Source organism: Rhinopithecus bieti, unplaced genomic scaffold, assembly GCF_001698545.2.
Source record: "Rhinopithecus bieti isolate Rb0 unplaced genomic scaffold, ASM169854v2 scaffold_5477, whole genome shotgun sequence".
Classification (NCBI taxonomy): Eukaryota; Metazoa; Chordata; class Mammalia; order Primates; family Cercopithecidae; genus Rhinopithecus; species Rhinopithecus bieti.
Genome location: NW_016804788.1, coordinates 502619 through 523154, shown reverse-complemented (window position 1 = coordinate 523154; position 20536 = coordinate 502619).

Below are 20536 nucleotides of genomic sequence, written 5' to 3'. Positions count from 1 at the left end.
TATATGTGTATGTATACGTATACATACACGTGTTGCTTGTGTGTACATCTGCAGGTATATATGTACACATACATATATAGAAATATATATTATATATATAATATAATATATATGTATAAAAGGCTCATGCTCTTTGGGGAACTCTAAGGCATTTTTCCCCTGAGCTCAACTGAAGTCACAAGGTCTGCATTGTGAAAGTCAAGGAAAGCACCAATAGTAACACTGTCCTTGCCATCTGCCTTCCTCTTTGCAGCACCCATGATCCATATCACTTTTCTGACCAGGGACAAGCATGTCTGGAAGGAGAATAACGCAGGAAAAGCTACTTGCCTTCCTTCTTTCACCCGGGCCCGTGTTCATCATGAGAAGGGCTTGCACGCTGCGCTCAGCTCTGCACTCAGAGCTTGTAAGGGGAGCATGCTTTCAAGAATCTTTGTTCATAAGACATTTTACTACTTTCGAGAATCCTTGTTCATAACACATTTTAAGGGAATTTCAATTTGCAACTTTTAATGAACAGCCTACCTCATTCCTACAGAACTGGTTAGTGGCCCATTTATCAAACTGCTAATACAAAGTTAATTAGTTACTGAATTTAGCTGATTTCAGAGCTATCAACAGAGATCGTGGCACTGTTGTAAATCCTCTCCTGGACTTTCAGACAAATAAATTAGAAGCTAAATGTTTATATCTAATTTGCAAGATAGATTACCTATTAATGTAGGGCCCTATGGTGTTATGGTGGTATTCGAAATAAGTCCACCTCACTCCCCCTGCCCTATTTTCGTTAATATTATAAAATGGTGTTTTGTTTTATGCCATGGGAGTTTCCCATAAGCACCTAATAACTTATTGAACAGTTAATCTAATTCTGTGGCTATTGCTTATTATGGGAAAACTTTGCAAAGGTTTTACATATGAAGTGCTACTCCATCCTTAGCACTTATACATGCATGCATCTCCTACACCAAATCAGCGTGAAGCATGCAGCTCATTTTATTTCTTTCACTTGAAACGCATCCGCACTGAGCTGACTCAACTGTCCTATCTTGCTGGCCAGCTAACAGAAGTGATTCACAAACCAGCAAAGGTTGTCCCCACTTAGCCAGAGGCAATGAAGCATGGCTTTCTAGAGCAATGTATTAGTCCATTTTTGCCCTGCTCTAAATACCTGGAACTGGGTAAATTATGAAGAAAAGAAGTTGAATTGGCTCATGGCTCCCCAGGCTGTACAGAAGCATGGCTGGGGAGACCTCAGGAAACTTACAGTCATGGAGGAAGGTGAAGGGGAAGCAGGTTTGTCTTGCACAGCCAGAGCAGAAGGAAGAGAGGGAGGGGGGAGGTGCCACACTCTTTAAAAAACTAGATGTTGTGGGAAATTATTCATTATTATGAGAACAGCACCAAAGACGAAATCCACCCCCTTCTATAGGTGAAGCCAGCTGGACTTCCTGGGTCAAATGGGGACTTGGAGAACTTTTCTGTCTAGCTAGGGGATTGTAAACACACCAATCAGTGGTCTGTGTCTAGCTAAAGGATTGTAAATGCACCAATCAGCACTCTGTAAAAAAGCATCAATCAGCGCTCTGCTATCTAGCTAAAGGGATTGTACATGCCACCAGTGAGCCGCCACTCTGTAAAAACGCACCAATCAGCCGCTCTGTGTCTAGCTAAAGGATTGTAAATGCAGCAATCAGAACTCTGTAAAACACACCAATCAGCGCTCTGTGGCTAAAGGATTGTAAACGCACCAATCAGCACTCTGGAAAATGGAGCAATCAGCACTCTGTATAATGGACCTTTCAGCACTCTGTAAAATGGACCAATCAGCAGGATGTGGGCAGGGACAAATAAGGGAATAAAAGCTGGCCACCACAGCCAGCAGTCGTAACACTGTGGGAGCTTTGTTCTTTCACTCTTCACAATAAATCTTACTGCTGCTCACTCTCTGGGTCAGTGCCACCTTTATGAGCTATAACACTCACCACAAGGGTCTGTGGCTTCATTCCTGAAGTCAGCGAGAGCACGAACGCTCCGGAAGGAAGAAACTCCAGACACATCTGAACATCTGAAGAAACAAACTCCCGACACACCATCTTTAAGAGCTGTAACACTCACCGTGAAGGTCTGCAGCTTCGTTCTTGAAGTCGGCGAGACCAAGAACCCAGGGGAAGGAATAAATTCTAGACATATCATGATCTAATTACCTCCCACCAGGCCCCACACCTCCAACACTGGGAATTACAATTCTACATTTGGACGAGGACACAGACCCAAACCATATCAAGCATATGTAACTACTCCAACATCAAAGCAGTCCTCAAGCCATTCGCCTTCACCCAAAATCATAAGCAGTTCAGTTTAGCTATGCAAACTTCTGTAGCCAAATGATGTCAGAATTTGAATGTGAAAAATATCCCTGCAATATATACCGAGAGGTATTTTTTCGATTATCTACTGAAAATGTTGAGTAGTGTTTATTCCTGTGCCTAACTTTGATATCTAGAAAGAATTAAATGCACATCTGCATTTTTTTTGTTTTTTTGTTTTGTTTTGTTTTGTTTTTTGAGATGGGGTCTCTGTCTCCCAGGCTGGAGCCCAGTGGTGCAATCTCGGCGCACTGCAACCTCTGCCTCACAGATTCCAGCAATTCTGCTGCCTCAGCCTCATGAGTAGCTGGGACTACAGGTGAGTACCACCATGTCCAGCTAATTTTTGTATTTTTAGTGGAGACGGGGTTTCACTATGTTGGCCAAGCTGGTCTTGATCTCCTGACCTTGTGATCCGCCTGCCTCGGCCTCCCAAAGTACTGGGATAACAGGCGTGAGCCACTGCCCCCGGCCCACATCTTAATCTGATTCTCACTCTAATGGTAAGTGAAGGTATTTGCAAGAAGATGGAAATACTGGAAACCACTCTATGAATGGTGACTGTGTCAAGTATTACCTGAACAAGGACTATTTGTTTCCTTCCTCTTTATTTCTGTTATTTCCTGATTTGCATTGGATATTTGTCTCCACCAAGTCCCATGTTGAAATGTGATCCCCAGTGTTGGCGGCAGGGACTGGTGGGAGGTGTCTGGATCATGGGAGCAAATCCCTCATAAATAGCTTGGTCCTGTCCTCAGGACAGTAAGTGAGTTCTCCTGAGACCTGGTTGTTTACAAGCATGTGGCACATTTTTCTCTCTTGCCCCTGCCTTGCTTTATGGCATGATCGGAAGCTTCCCGAGGCCTCACCAGAAGCTGAGCAGGTGTTAGTGTCATGCTTCCTGTACAGCCTGCAGAACTGTGAGCCAGTTAGACCTCTTTCCTTCATAAATGACCCAGACACAGATATTTCTTTATAGCAATGAAGATTACCCTGGAACCCTTCCTTACTTCGTTCTTTTCTCCTTCTCTTCCTTCTCATCCCTTTTTGTTCCTCCCACTTCGTCTTTTATAAATGGCTGAGCATCTACTACCTGCCAAACACCAGAAATCAGTGGCACACAAGAGTCAAGCAGTCGAGATGCCTGCTGTGCTGGAGCTCAGAGTAGGAAGGTAAATAACACAGGTAGGGGGTCAGAAGACGGGGAAACTGAAGAAGCCAAAGGTCAGGCACATGGTAGTAAATAACAATCAACAGCCCAGCAGAAAATAGGAAGAAACAAGTGATAAAAATGCCAGGTGTGAAGTCAGCTCGGGGGATGTCCTTGCTGAGTTTCTATCCCCAGTTCAGCCTTTGCTTCTTGAGAAGCCAAAGACTTGACTGATCCTAGACACCTACCAATACGTGACCTGCCTCCTCCTAACTCAGCCTGTGCCTTTGTCAGGAGCAGGGGGTTCCTGGGCCTCTGCTACCCTGGTATGCACCATCACAAGGCAAGTTGAGGAATGGCCAGGGAGATGCTGAGGTTGATGGACTGGAAGCTGAGGGGGCTCATCCTTCAGGCTGAGGCTGACACACAGGGCTGCAGCTTCTCAGTTGCCTCAGTGGGACAGAAACTTGTTGCTTCTGACCATAAGAGAGTGTGGGCTAAGGGAAGCTTTAACTGATCATGGAGGAGGGTCTGTTAGTTACTGTAAGGAACAATTCGCAAACCTTAACAACCTGAGTGAACAACTGACGCAATAAGTTGTGAGAGCACACTGCCCATAGTTGAATTGTTGAGTTTCAACCCAGAAGTAAATTTTGTGCTGCAGAGAATGCAACATTCAACACATAGCGTAATATGCGGGAGCACCAGATAGTATTCAAACAATGCTCTCTTTTTCCCTCACAGATTGTGCTGTCCAAGACAAACAGAAATATCCTTCCAGAACTACGTCCCTTGGGGAAATGGGCATTCTCCTGCTCATTTTCTTGCTTCAGATTAAAGAAGTCATTGGCTTAAGTGTTCTCACCACAAAACAGAACAAAACAAAACAGAGTGATACCTAGGTGAAGCCCATGGTGTATTAACTACATTTTAGTAATCATTTCACCAAATATAATGTACATCCAATAAAGAGCATCTAACTGTTTTTAAAAAGCAAATTCCAAAATGAAAGAATCAGAAAAAATTTTATCTGTGATTTTTTACTTTTTAGAAAAGATGTGAAACAAATCAAAGTATTAACATGTGTTGAAAGTTGATAGAGTACAGGGATGTCTATTACCTTATTCTATATACTGATGGAGTACAGGGATGTCTAGAAACTTATTCGATGTACTTTTCTGTTTGAATTGCTCTATCATAACAATAAAATTTTAGATGCATATATTGAAAATTGAGAGTTAGAAACATTTTGAGCAAGTTATATAAGCTAAATTGACAATTCCCAGTTGTTTTATGAAATTCTGACTCTTCCAATAATCAAAATAATGAATTGGTACAAATGTAGCACAACAAATGAAAATTATAATTATAAACAATATTACATAGTGGATTTAAAAATATGGAGGTAGAATAAAATTGATTTACTTTTGACTTGAAAAAAATGACAAAGATCTGAAAAGGTAAGTGATCCATCAGTGCTCTCATTTGAAAGCAACTTTAGCCCTGAAAACTGTGTGATCAGGAGTCTGTGTTTAATATTTACATGTGAAAATCTCAAGCCTCTGTTTCAAGTCACAGTCATTTTTTCCCAGGTACTATGATCATTGACATATCCCACTGATGCTGAGCATGGTCTCTCCACAGTGCCTTCTGAAACCTCAAAGGAGATTTGACGCCAGTGTGCCTCACACCCGTGCAGACAGGGCTCAGAAGGAGCTTTTTGTCTTCAATATTTCACACAATGCTTGGATTTCCTCTATCTTTTCAATTTTGTCGATCACATTTTAGTAGTAAACTCTCAAAACTTCACTGTAGGCCAGGCACAGTGGCTCACACACACTTGTAATCCCAGCACTTTGGGCGGCCAAGGCAGGCAGATCACCTGAGGTCAGGAGTTCGAGACCAGCCTGGCCAACATGGTGAAATCCCTTCTCTATTAAAAGTACAAAAATTAGCTGGGTGTGGTGGTAGGCATCTGTAATCCCAGGTACTCAGGAGGCTGAGGCAGGAGAATTGCTTGAACCCGGGAGGTGGAGGTTGCAGTGAGCCGAGATTGCACCACTGCATTCCAGCCTGGGCGACACAGCAAGACTCTGTCTAAAACAAACAAACAAACAAACAAAAAAACAAACTTCATGTCTCCTCCTGTTGATGTCCTGGTAAATTGGGTAAGGTTAGCTATAAATAAATCGGAAAGCCACTTGGTTTTTTCCTTCTCTATAGCCTAAAGCGGTACATCCTTTTTCTTACTACAGCCCATATAAAAATAAACATCCTAACAGCCTCTGCACCTCACCTGAATTCCCACTAAATGTTTCTTCTCTCCATTCCGTGACAGTCAGTTTACAGGTGAGGAAACTGCATCACAGACTTTTCTTCACTTGTCCAGTATTTCTAAACAAAGCAATGGTACAGCCAAGAGGAACGTCCAATTTCATTCAATTCCAAACCCATTTTCCAACTATGTCACATTTCTCTCATCTTTGTTTTATTGTTTTTCATATAAAAACATCACACAAACCTATGACTTTTAAAGCTAAGGAAATTGACAGCAACATCTGCCTTTTTTATACCTCTGCAGTGTAATATTTCTCTGTCATATTATAGAATTTTATAATGTTTTCATCGTAAAACACATTATTTGTAATACTTTAGTGATTTAGCAGCTCCAGGATACAATCTGCACAAAATTATTTCCATCTTACAGATATAAAATTGAAACCATCTTTACCAAGTCCCATATTTTAACAACAACAAAAAAGAAACCAGCTCTCAAGTTCAATGTTCTTTTCCCATTATCTAATGGCAAAACAACAGCAATTACGTTTGCACTAACCTAATAATATGGGAATCTCTGCCATCTTTTAATTTATCTGCAATTTTTCCACATTGCTTCTCTCACTTATGGTTCAACCAGATGTCTCTGTTTAGCAATTGTGATGCTTTTTGGTACCGCTCTTTAGGAGATGGTGATATCGAGGATAGAGCAGGGAAAAGTTGCAGGAGCTCTCTGGATTTGGCTTTTCTTGCACCCTATCAGACTATACTTTCTTTTTCACTCTTGTTAGCTCTTCCTTCTTTTGTGCTGTACATATGAGCATTATTCAATCTCTCTTCTTTTTTTCTCTCCCATCTATATCTCATCTCCTACTTTGTTTCTATAAACAAAAATGCACAAATTAAATCTCCAATTTTTTCCCTTGGCTATAGACTTAATTTTTTGTGTCTTCCCTAAAATTTGTATGTTGAAGCTTAAATTCTCCATGTGATGGTATTTGGAGGTAAGGTGTCTGAGAGGTGATGAGGCATGAAGGTCTAGTAGCCCTCATGAATGAAAGCAGTGCCAGTGTAAAAGACACCCTGACAGAGAACTGGCCCGTTAAAGCCATAGGAGGCACAGTGAGAAGATGGTCACTTATGAATCAGAGAGTAGGGCATTAACAGACATGAAATCTGCTGGCACCTTGAGTTTGGACTTCACAGCCTCCACAACTATGATAAATAAATTTATGTTGTTTATAAGTGATATGGTTTGGCTCTGTCCCCACCCAAATCTCAACTTGAATTTTATCTCCTAGAATTCCCGCAGGTTATGGGAGGGACCCAGAGGAAGGTATTTTAAGAAGGCCGGTCTTTCCCATGCTGTTCTCACTATAGTGAATAAGTCTTACAAGATCTGATGGGCTTATTAGGAGTTTCCCCTTTCACCTCCTCATTTTTTTCTTGGTGCCACCATGGAAGAGGTGCCTTTCGCTTCCCACTATGATTCTGAGGCTTCCCCAGCCATGTGGAACTGTAAGTACAATTAAACCTGTTTTTGTTTCCAGTTTCAGGTATGTCTTTATCAGCAGCACAAAAAGAAATGAATACAATAAGTCACCCAGTTTCTGTAATTTTATATAGTAGCCTGATCGACTAACACCCCTCCCTCTCAATATCCAGTCTAACACTGTCAATGGGATAACACCTGAACTTGAAAGCCGTCCTCATTGCCTCCCACCCAATGAAACTTGTTTCTGACTGCTTTGTTTCCAAAAATGTTACTATCATTCATCCGAATACTTTAAGAACTGTGACATTTTCTGTGTTTTCTTCTTTATTCCCCATGTGTCATCCACAGGTAAATCTTACTCCAAAGTGGTGCTAACACGTACAGGGCAGGATATAAACACATTGCTTGTCTTTACAGGAGCAAAAGTATTTGCTATTTTTTTATCGTCTTTTTATATTAAGAGAAGAAGGTGCAATCTTTCACCGTCAATGCCTGTAAGAAGTGACAGGTCATTTCCTTTGTGCTTTTGTATAATAAAAGCCACAAATAGGAGAAGTACATGTTCTAGTTAGGCCAGGACAATCCCAATTGTGCACTGTACCACTGTAATTATTAATAGTACTCTGCTTTATTTTTTAAAAAAAGTCCTAGCTGGGTCTTTAAATGACATGCTTACCCCAGCCACAATGTTCTTTTGGAAAAGAGAGATGATTTTATGTGTCATCTGGTTAGCAGTGATGAGAGTGGAGACAAAACCTGAGACAGCTGGAGGAGGTGAGAAGAGTTACCAGATGGAGGCTGCAATCTGGGAAGCATATCTCAGGGAATCCCAAAAAAGGAGAAGGCCCACGACCTAGGAAGAGCCACATGGAGGATCATTGCATAGAATGAACACAAAGGGCTTTGCTCGATTGCCCAGCAATCTCTGAAGAGTTGATACTTGCACTGAAGACATCCCATCCATCTCTTGTGAGCTGAATGATGTTCCCTCCTGCCTCAATTACTTCCCTGCTGCATTGCTACCTTTCAATGATGTGTTACTATTTTTTCCCTTTCTTACTGAGTAATTAGGGCAAACAAGCACCATTAAAAATCATTTACTCCTGGCCATACGGGAGTTGAATTACCATCAGCTTCCAGTAAAATGCAAGTCTACCATTCCCTGCATTTGAGATTATGGTAGCAGACCCTCCTTGTAGGGAGCAGGGGAGGTGCCACAGGTGAGTCAGCATTTTCCCCTGTGATCAGGCAGCAGGAGTGATACTGCTCACTCCAAGAGACGCAGCTCAATCACTTTGGATTACCCCATACTGACACTCCATGCGATGTCCAAGACAGCCATAATTCCAAAGGGAATGGGACACTATACCCTTAGTTTAGAGGTGGTGGGAAAACCTCAGGGTTATGTAGAGCAATCTCAGCTGTAGAGTCTGTAAGCCCTCACTTTGCTACAACCCAGCTCAGGCTTTATCCTTTCATATGCCTCCTCCCTGCCTTGTCTGACCCAGCTAACTCTCTCTCTGATGATACCCACACATGCTCTTGTGAGCTGAATCATGTTCCTGCCTGCCTCAGCTACCTCCCTGATGCATGGCTACCTTTCAATGATATATCACTATTTTTTCCATTCTCACTGAATCATTTCCTTGGCAAACACTCACCATTAAAAATAATTTACTCCCGGCTACCCTTAAATACTATTCCATTTATTTACTCCTATTTATAGAAAAGCTTCCTGAAGGAGTCATTTATACTTGAAAGCTTTACTTCCTCTCCCTTCATTCTCTCTTTGGCCCACTCCCATCCATCAGTTCCCCATCCTTGTCTGACTTAAACTCTCCACAGCATCTGACACAGGCGACTCCTGCCTTCATTAAACCCCATCTTCCTCTACCCTCTGGGAACTTCTCTCTGGGTTCTTCCCCTGCCTCACTGGCTTCGCCTTCTCTGTTTTCTTTCTTGGAGTCTTTTCTTCTCTATTTGTATACGTTCTATGCAACAGGCCTAATCCTCTGAACTGTCTCATCAACACTCACTCACCTCTGTTTGGTTCTTTTGTTTTATTTATCATGTGTGCACTATTATTATTATTTTTGAGACAGAGTCCTGTCTCAAATTGTTCTCTTTCCCAGCCTGGAGTGCAATGGTGCAATCTCAGCTCACTGCAACCTCCAACTCCCAAGTTCAAGCGATTCTCCTGCCTCAGCATCCTGAGTAGCTGGGATTACAGGCACACGCCACCACACCCGGCTAATTTTTGGACTTTTAGTAGAGATAGGGTTTCAACATGTTGGCCAGGCTGGTCTCGAACTCCTGACCTCAGGGGATCTGCCTGTCTCGGCCTCTCAAAGTGCTGGGATTACAGACGTGAGTCACTGTGCCCAGCCTCTATGTGTGCACTATTGAAGTCCAAATTTCTATCTCTAACTGCCCACATCTCCCCTGAACGCTTGACTAACATGTACAGTTTCCTACTCAATATTTCTACTTGGGAATCCAAGAGGCAACTTAGAATTAACATATTTAAAATCAAACCCTTGATTTACTCTGTCTTCCTCCACTGTGTGGATTTCTCTTCATCTTACCTGCCACCACGAATGGTTGCTTGCTCATACAGAAAACTTTGGAGTCATTCATGATTGTCAAATTCACTGAAATTCCAATCACATTTCACTAGCCAGTGCTATTGGCTCTATCTTTAAAGAAATAGATGCTACAACCACTTATCCTCACATATGTCATTACTATTTCATCATTAATTCTTCCTGTTCCAGGAGGACTGTTTCAGTAGAGTATAACTGGACTCCTGCTTCTTTCCTGTATCCTTCAGTCTATTTTCTATCAATTTATACCATTATTCTTTTAAAAATAAGTCAAGCCTTGTCAATCTTCTGTTGAAACCCTTCTGAAGGCTTCCTGTCTTAGTAGGTAGGAATGAGGTCCAAAGGCATTACCTGGCCTGGCAGACCCACCTGATGGTACCATGAACCATCCCTCTGATATCGTTTGCTGCAGTCTTTCTCCCTCTCACGTTTACTCTAACAACATGGGCCTATGTCTCTCAATCTAATTTGCACTCCCATCGGGGAAGCTTTGTACCTGCTGTTTCCTTAAACTGAAAATGTTCTTTGTCTTCATATTTTCATGCATTTCATTTTAGTCTGTTAAAACACTAGCTTGTTAGACAGCCTGTGACTATCCTATACAGAGTAGGTATCAATTTCCATCAATCTCTATGCTGCTTAATTTTCTTAATAAAATCCATTCCCACTAGACATATTATGTGTTTATATTTTTTATTGTCCATACACCTGCTGTATCTCCTCATTAGAATGTGAGCTTTATGAGAGAGGAGAGATTGTCTGCTTTATCTGTTTTACTTACTGCTATAGCCCCAGTCTGCACAGCAGTATCTGGCACTTTATGGATGCCCAATAAACATTTGCCAAATGAATGAACTCATTCATCTTGCATAGCAGATGTCAGATTACTCTCTCAAAAGCACACATTCTGCATCAACCATCTTCTATTCAAAGTATTTCCTAAATTCTCCATTCATGCTGAATTAAGTCTAAAAAAATCTTAACCTGGCATTTCAGATACTGTGGAGAAGTGGAAGGGGAAGAGAATTAACAGTATCTGCCAATAAAATAATAAATTCTATATATAAGAAACTAATTTACATGGGAAGGAGACAAAGTTAAGAGGGATTATATAACTTTAAAACATAGTAGAGGAAGCTGGGTCAAAACCTGGAAAAATCTCATGCAATAATAATGACATTGACTATAATAAAAATGAATTGAAACCTGTCAGGCTTCATATCAAGGAAAGACTTTGATGAGCAAGGCCACTAAAAAGATGACTTGTGTAACACCATGATCAATCTGAGGCATATTAAACATATTACTGACAAATAAAGAGCCTATTTCAGCAGAACATTGGGAACCTATTGTACTAGAAGCAGTACTAAAATTAGGCCTCCTTCTCTTCCATCTTCCATAGAGAAGAGTTAGAAATGTGTAAAATCTAATTTCAAAGAATAATTGATGAATTACTATATATAAGAAGAAAAAAATAGTTTGTGCAACATCAGAGAACATAAATACATCCGGTGGTTTTAAACAATAAAGAAATGTGTTCAATTCGTCTAAGAAAACCAGTTGAAAGATTTCTCTAAATACTACAGTTGCAGAAAATGAAAGGAGGATTTTTAGGCATCTACATATTTCAAAACATTAGCAGGGATACCAGGAGGGAGGGCGGAAGGTGACAAAATGATTTAAATGTGTTACAAATCTGTGAATACTCTAACTGCAAGGGATTGGAGGAAAAGGTACTGATCTAAGAAACTTTGGAAATGAATGAAATCTATAAGAATGAAGGCCAAAGGAATTGTACAAAAGCACCATGCTCTGGTAGGTAAATTTGTTTCCCATGAGGTACAGGTTTATAACATTTATTATACCACTATGCATGTGTATCAGAATTGAACAATTAATAGGAACTCCTTTGTAGCTTAGATACTGATGTTTACATTAACAATATTTAAAGATGTGTCTATGCATGGGGTAGTCTACGCCAGTATATTTTCCTGCTCTCAACAGAGTGCCTGGTAACAATGAGAGCATTGTATGGTAGCAGTGAGCACACTTAGCAAGCAGATTTTGGTTTCTAATACCATTCTCAAAGGAGCCAAATCTTCTCAAAGTGATGGATAATTCTAAGACTGACATGGAAAATATATAAGATAAGCCTGGGACATTTTGTGATTCCAGAAAGTACACACAAAAAAAGTTAAACATCATTCTCAAATTGTTATAAATTAAAAGTTCACTTTAAAAAGTGATTAGCTATAATGACCAATGAGATTTCCAGGACTAGAAATATTCAAGTAGAGGGCATGTCTGGATTGAATCTGTGGTTGAATCAGGACTCTAATTTCCTATGGGACTCTGTGTAACTAAGTGTATCACTGTCATATTATTAATCTTTCTTTTTTCTTTTTTTTGGTATAGCTCACTGCAGCCTTGACCTCCCAAGCTCAACCAATCCTCTTGCCTCAGCCTCCCAAGTAGTTGGGACTATAGGAACATACCAGCACACCAGGCTATTTTTTTTTTTTTTTTTTTTTTTTTTTGGTAGAGATGGGGTCTTGCTGTTGCTCAGGCTGGTCTCATACTCCTAGGCTCAAGTGATCCTCCTGCCTCAGCCTCCCAAAGTGCTGGGATTACAAGAGAGAGCCACAACACCTGGCCTCATATGACTAATCTTATACTACTTCTTAGTGGGAGGTAGAATGCCATTGTTGTTAAAGGCCCAGGCTATGGGCAGAATGAAGGCATTCGAATACTGTCCATCAGTCATCATCCAGGTGCCCTCGTTGGGTTTCTAAACTTCCCTAAGCCTTGGCTGCCTCATCCACACAAAGGGTATAACAATAGTCTCTATGTGACTGGTTGTAATAAACATTACATAAAATATCCACAGATATTTCATTAAACCAGATGTGAATATTAGATAAAACAATCCCCAGATTTATTAAATAAAATAATGATCTCCAGATAACTGACTCTCTTTTTATCTACTCATCTTTCATGCATCTATTCAGGTGTCTTTCTATTTAAAAACAAACAATTATTTATAATATCTTTCAAATCTAATCTAACCCAACATGATCAACTACATCAGCATTTTGGTTCTTCACTTGTCTGTTCTTCATTCAAATTTAACTTCTCTCAATGATTTTAAAATTATCCTATATTTTACATTACTGTGTATGCTTTTACTCATATCACTCTCTTAATTGTATCTGTAGTCAATACCTAGATGAGATGTTTAAATACCCAGTTCAGATGCCACCTCATTAATAAATCATGTCCTGCTATTTCCAGCTAGCTCACTTCCTCATCCCAATTAGCTTATCCCGCTGTTTTCATAACTTTTATTGTACTCATTGCATTGTGCTGTGCTTTATGGCTGTATGCAGGCTTTATTTCAACTATTAGATGCTGGACAATAAAGCAGAATGTCTGTATGGTTTTTCCTGCATTTCTTTCATAGCACTGAGCAAACTCCAGGCTCTGGATTCATAATAGGTATTCAATGAATCTGAATTAATAAAGGCTGTTATATTTCAGAAGACTCTGGTTTCATATGGTCAATCTCTCTGCAAAAACCTCTGTGTATTTGTAAATTCTTGAGCTGATAGATACTTAAAATGCAATCACTGTCAATTTGGCTCCAAGCTTCATTGCTGCACGATGAAGACTCACAGGCAACATATGCCTACCAATGATTAGCTGTCAAAATTCAAGCAAAGATTACAGCAGACAGAGAGCAAGACAAGCCACTTGGAAAGCTTCATTTTGTGTTTTCAGCTTTTTTTGTTTACTGTCTCTTGTTGGGTCATTGCCAATTGGTGGCGACTTTGCAACAGTTCATGCAGGAATCTACCAAGCAGAAAAATCTATATATTTTAATATGTTTCTCCTAGTTTTGAGGTAGCAGTTATTTATCTACAACAACATTGGTTCAGAAAATTGGTGTCGGTCATTTTGCTTGCCTTTTCTCAGTGATTGTGTCACGTTCCCTATGGAAACTGGGTCACAGTGGAAGATCAGCATCACTGAAAGTCTTCTGGTTCTTTGTTTCAATGGAAAGGCACTCATGTTGTATGATGATACTCATTTCTGAAACAACACTCCCTACATTCCTGAAAACAAAATTGTTAAAAGCATTCCCACAGTCAAATGAACTCATGAAGACTGGAATGTGTGTTCTGATTTGTGGTTCAAGAAACCTTATTATGAAGAGTATCGCTAGATTTCTACCATCATAAATAGTGTAGACAAATTGTTTTAATATACATATTTTACTACCTGCCATCATCAATGTGAAGTGTCATCGAGATATGACACTGACAAAGAATTATCTTGCCGATACCAAACACAACTGCACCAAAAAGAACCCCATAAGATCTAACCTATGTCAAATGACTTAAAATATATTAAATGCTCTCCTTTCCACACTCTTTAGAGAAATATCTGAGATACATTAACCAACACTTAGCTAGTTAATACAACACATTTCAAACAACATAAAGTTACATATATATGGTATATTTTATGCATTTTTTGAAAAGAGAATCAATTATATAAGTACCTTCTAATAGAATATTTGTTTTATGAACAATAATTCAGTACATTCATAACAAAGGATTATGTAATATGACTATAAATATTATCTTTATTTCCATAATTTTAAGCCTGTATCATGTACTTACATTAGTAGACTTAAAATTAATATTTAGCTTTTTATTATGTTCCCTATAATCATCTTCAAACTCTTATTTATATGCATATGTACATCTCATTTAGAGTTATAAACTTTTCACATGTCAGGAATTTTTGGAATCATTCTATCAAATCTATTCTCTTTCGCGGTGATAAAACAGATGCTTCAAAACAGGCTGACCTGCTGAAAGTCAAACAGTTCTATTGATTCATAGTACTATGACCTGATCCCTTTACCAAGAAAATAAAAAAAGTAGAAAAAGAGTAGCTTAACAACAATAAAACCAGCAGTAAAATCATCTCATACTACAGTGCATATGCTGTCTTACTTTATTTTTGAGAGAATAACATCAAAAATCTATTTAAATGGAATTGCAAACATTTGGGTCATTTTATTTCTGAGCCTATGGAATCCTGAAAGAAACAAGTTAAAAGTTGGAGGCATAAGGGGTGTAGAGACTACTATGAGCAACAAGAAATGAGGTACGCAGCATAGGCGACCAAATATCATAAAACTATAGACAAAGGTGCTTTAAAAAATTCATCATTTGGGGGCCATTCAATATAGGGACAAGTCATCCTGGACACTTTAATAACTTCAGCAGTGAGTTGCATATGCAGTTCAGTACAATAATTATGGAGCATAGAGAGACCACGGAGGCAGAGAGAAGGGGAGACATCGTGTTTGGTGCATGCTTTTGTAGAATGATGGGTGGTAAATATCAGCAAGTTTTCTATCCATAATGGGTAACACCAAGAAATTTCCTAATAACTTTCTTATTCTGAAAATGTATTTACATGCACTATCTTACTTCCAGAAAAGGCTGGATAGATAAGGTCATAATTTATCACAAGCACACCTCTGAAGTTTAAGGAACTGAATAATAGAAAATGAGTAACAAAAGAGAGAAGACCAAATTGAACACCACCATGAGACTGAATGTGAACATATTGACTATCTTTGTTCTCTGTTAGGGATGAGGGAGAGAGTGACAGGAGAGAGAAGACTTGGGAATGTATATAAAGAATCTTAATTGCTGATTTATTTCCCCTACTTGATGTACCTCCCAGTAAGGTCTGATAGAAAAAGAAGACTACCGGCCAGGCGCGGTGGCTCACACCTGTAATCCCAGCACTTTGGGAGGCTGAGGAGGGCAGATCATGAGGTCAGGAGATCGAGACCATCCTGGCTAACACGGTGAAACCCCGTCTCTACTGAAAACACAAAAACTAGCCAGGCGTGGTGGTAGGCACTTGTAGCTCCAGTTACTTGGGAGGCTGAGGCAGGATAATCGCTTGAACCCAGGAGGTGGAGCTTGCAGTGAGCGGAGATTGTATCACTGCACTCCAGCCCAGGCGAAAGAGCGAGACTCCATCTCAAAAAAAAAAAAAAGACCACTAACTAGCCTGACTCAAGTTTGCAAATGGGACAAGAATGGCTTATCTGGAACAACACATGCAACATATATTCCATTACTTTATTAATTCACCTTCACCTTCTTTCCTCACCTACCCTTCACTTTCCTTAAGAACTGTACTGGATCCTGCTAGACTTTCTAAAATGGAATCCCTACATCTCTATATAGTTTACACCAAATCCTTGAGTAGATGGGCAGTAGAAACCTATATTGTGAGAGAAGAGAGGGGATGATGAAAGAACAGGGCAATGTATGAATTTAGACATATTAGGAAATTTGCTGAAAAATCATCACCAGGAACAGCACGGGAGGTGGGGGAAATAGGATGGAGGAGAGGAAGTGAGGGTTTGACAGAAAGGAGCAGAGAAAACAGGGATGTTTTTGGGATGAACTGAAGCTCATTTTAAAGAGCAAGATTCAGCAAATTTATCTCAGAGACATCAATCCTACCTATTTCTGAAATAGTCTTTGTATTTTATCTACTTATTTTTATGCACATAAAGATTTTAATATAAAAATTAGCATAATTTCTGTAAGAAATTTTAAAGAGCAAAATTATGCTTCTTTGAAACTATCTATACTCTGTCACTATTTTCTTCCAGGTCGAATTCTACTGTAAAATGTAAGTAACCAAAGTATGAGAGTATATGGAAATACCTAAGCCATGATAAATTGTTACAAAGATCAGGATTTGACATGTGAATGACATCAGTCATAATTTCATAACTCTGTGTTTTAACTGTGTTAAACTTTACTTTCACTGGGTAATTTAATTGGGAATAGATTTTGTCTCTTGTTTAAAAAAATTAAATAAGAAAAAAATATTTTAAAGCTATTTAGTACTAGACATATTCCTTTATCTCTTCATGCTCCTTCAGTGCTTTTGTTATAATATCCACCCTCTCCAAAATTCATGTATGGATTTGGGTGTGTCCCCAGTCTGTCTGGGACCAGATGAAAATTTACAAACCTAACTGGATTATAAATGTTCCAGTGCACTGTGCCTGCAGCATTGGATGACAGCCGAGAGTCGGGAGAGGGAGCCTTGAAATTCTGACTCAGAGTTTGCAGACTCCAGAGGCAGGTAGAGTCTCAGTGGTAACTGTTATGAAGTTGCTTGACAACAGTCAGCTTCAGGAAATGCCTCTTTTATTTTTCTAACCAAATTTCATCTGTTTTAAGCACCCATTTTTCAGGATGGATAGGAAGTTCAGGGTCAGTCACATGTGAGTATTTTCACGGCTCAGTGAGATCATGAAAGACATGCAGGGTGCAGGCGGTTCCAGAGCAAGGAGGTGTCGCCTGGGCTGAGTTTCAGGCAAGTGCTTCCCCCCTTCCTTTCAGGCTCTGCTGCTCCATGTGCAGTGCAGAGGGAGCCTCTCCCCTTGGGGGGGTTTCTCACTGTGGACCCTCGGAGTGTTCCTGAACATGTGGGTTTGGAGTGCAGTCTTTGAGAGTTTGCCAAAGCCAGGCCAGTCCTGTCAGCAATCCCACCGCACCAGACCAAGGCCCAGCTTCATGGAGGTGGGACCAGGGCAGTCTGGAGGGCCCTGGGCTCTGAAGGTCTCTGCACTTAGGGATTGAGGACCTGTGGTTGCAGTTCTGAATGCTTAATACTTCATCTTTGAAATTGTGCTTCGTAAGTGAAATCTAATGGGACAATGCAGACTGCAGGGAGACTTGGGGCCTCCGTTTCTAGGAGGTCCCATCTGCTACCACAAAACTATCTCCTCTTCTGAACTTTTCTCAGCTGCTTCTTCCCCGACCCTGTGGACCTTGAGTCCCACCCAACTTCCCCTCCCTCTCCAAGCCTGAGCAGGGGCTAGGCACAGGTGCAGGACAGTGAGTGCACCCAGCACATCTGGTTGACATGCATGAAGGCGGTTGTCCCAGCCCCGTTTGCAGCAATAGGCTGGAGGAAGGCTCCCAGCCACCTCTACCCCAGATCCAGCATGTCCCATCACTGCATGGAGCCCCTCGTGGGCACCTGTCTGCTGCTGGGGCAGGGATCCTGGAGGAAAGGACAAGCCTCCTCTGCAGGCCTTTCTTTATCCTGACCTCCACTGCCCATATTCTTCACAGGTTCTTCCTTATGAGCATCATTGTTTTTTGTGTTGAAAATAAAATAAATTTGTTAACTTATAACTTTTAATTAAAAAAATGTGTAATTGTCTAATGAGTTTAATTAATAAAGAAAACCTAACATACCAGTGCCTGCTGTGTGTCAGGCTGAGTTAGACACTGGGAGAAGGTGATGACTGAATGTGACCTCTACTGCCAAGGGTTCAGAGCCTGGGAGGGGAGAAAGTCCAGCAGTCCACAGCTCCCAGTAGCATGACATGTGCTTGAACAGCATCTATGGACCTTTCCTACCTGCTGAATCCACACAGGATGGTAAGATCATGCCACTTCAGTAGAAGAGGGAAATCTATCTAGTCAAGGAGGTCCCTGTAAACAGCATGAAAATAGGAAGACAGTAGGACACATCAGAAGCAATTTTTTTTTTTCAGCCTCAAACCATGCCCTTTCTTGGGATATTATTTAGTAACGTGCCCAATAGCCCTCAACTCCTAATGCTCTTCTGTTCTATTATTGTCTATTGTTCATTCGTAGTCTTATTTATTGTATTTTTTACATGTTTATTATCGTCTGTCCTTTGTCTCTCAAATTCAAGATTAGAGTGTAAGATTTTAAAGTTCTGGCCAGGGTAATCAGGCAAGAGAAAGAAATACAGTGTATTCAATGAGATAAAAGAAGAAGTCAAATTGTCTCTGTTTGCAGATGACATGATTGGGGTTTGCTAAATATACATTGTCTCAGCCCAAAATCTCCTTAAGCTGATAAGCAACTTCAGCAAAGTCTCAGGATACAAAATCAATGTGCAAAAATCACAAGCATACTTATACACCAATAACAGACAGAGAGTCGAATCATGAGTAAACTCCTATTCCTAATTGCTACAAAGAGAATAAAATACCTAGGAATAAAACTTACAAGGGATGTGAAGGATCTCTTCAAGGAGAACTACAAACCACTGTCAAGGAAATAAGAGAGGACACAAACAAATGGAAAAACACTCTATGTTCATGGATAGGAAGAATCAATATCGTGAAAATGGCCATACTGCCCAAAGTAATTTGTAGGTTCAATGCTATCCCCATTAAGCTACTATTGACTTTCTTCACAAAATTGGGAAGAAAAACTACTTTAAATTTCATATAGAACTAAAAAAGAGCCTGCATAGGCAAGACAATCCTAAGCAAGAATAACAAAGCTGGACGCATTACACTACCTGACTTCAAACTATAAGGCTACAGTAACCAAAACAGCACGACACTGGTACTAAAATTGATACATACAGACATAAAGACCAATGGAACAGAACAGAGGCCTCAGAAATAACACCACACATCTGCAATCATCTGATCTTTGACAAATCTGACAAAAATAAGCAATGGGGAAAGGATTCCCTATTTAATAAATGGTGTTGGGAAAACTGGCTAGCCATATGCAGAAAACTGACACTGGATCCCTTCCTTACACCTTATACAAAAATTAACTCAAAATGAATTAAAGACTTAAACATAAGACCTAAAACCATAAATACCCTGAAAGAAAACCTGGGCAATACCATTCAGGACATAGGCATAGGCAAAGACTTCATGACTAAAACACCAAGGGTAATGGCAACAAAAGCCAACATTGATAAATGGGATCTCATTAAACTAAAGAGCTTCTGCACAGCAAAAGAAACTATCATCAGAGTGAACAGCAACCTACAGAGTGGGAGAAAATTTTTGAAATCTATCCATCTGACAAAGGGCTAATATCCAAAATCTACAAAGAACGTAAGGAAATCTACAAGAAATAAAACAACCCCATGAAAAAGTGGGTGAAGGATATGAACAAACACCTCTCTAAAAATGACATTTATGCAGTCAGCAAACATGAAAAAATGCTCATCACCACTGGTCATTAGAGAAATGCAAGTCAAAATCACAATGAGATACCATTTCACACCAGTTAGAATGGCGATCATTAAAAAGTCAGTAAACAACAGATGCTGGAGAGGATGTGGAGAAATAGGAACCCTTTTACACTGTTGGTGGGAGTGTAAATTAGTTCAACCATTGTGGAAGACAGTGTGGCAATTCCTCAAGGATCTAGAACTAGAAACACCATCTGACCCAATAATTCCATTACTGAGTATATACCCAAAGGGTTATATATCATTCTACTATAAGGACACATGCACATGTATGTTTATTGCAGCACTGTTTACAATAGCAAAGACTTGGAACCAACCCAAATGCCCATCAATGATAGACTGGATAAAGAAAATGTGGCTTTAAAGCAGTTTTTTCCAATTCTGTGAAGAAACTCATTGGTAGCTTGATGGGGATGGCATTGAATCTATAAATAACCTTGGGGAGTATGGCCATTTTCACGATATTGATTCTTCCTATCCATGAGCATGGTATGTTCTTCCATTTGTTTGTGTCCTCTTTGATTTCACTGAGCAGTGGTTTGTA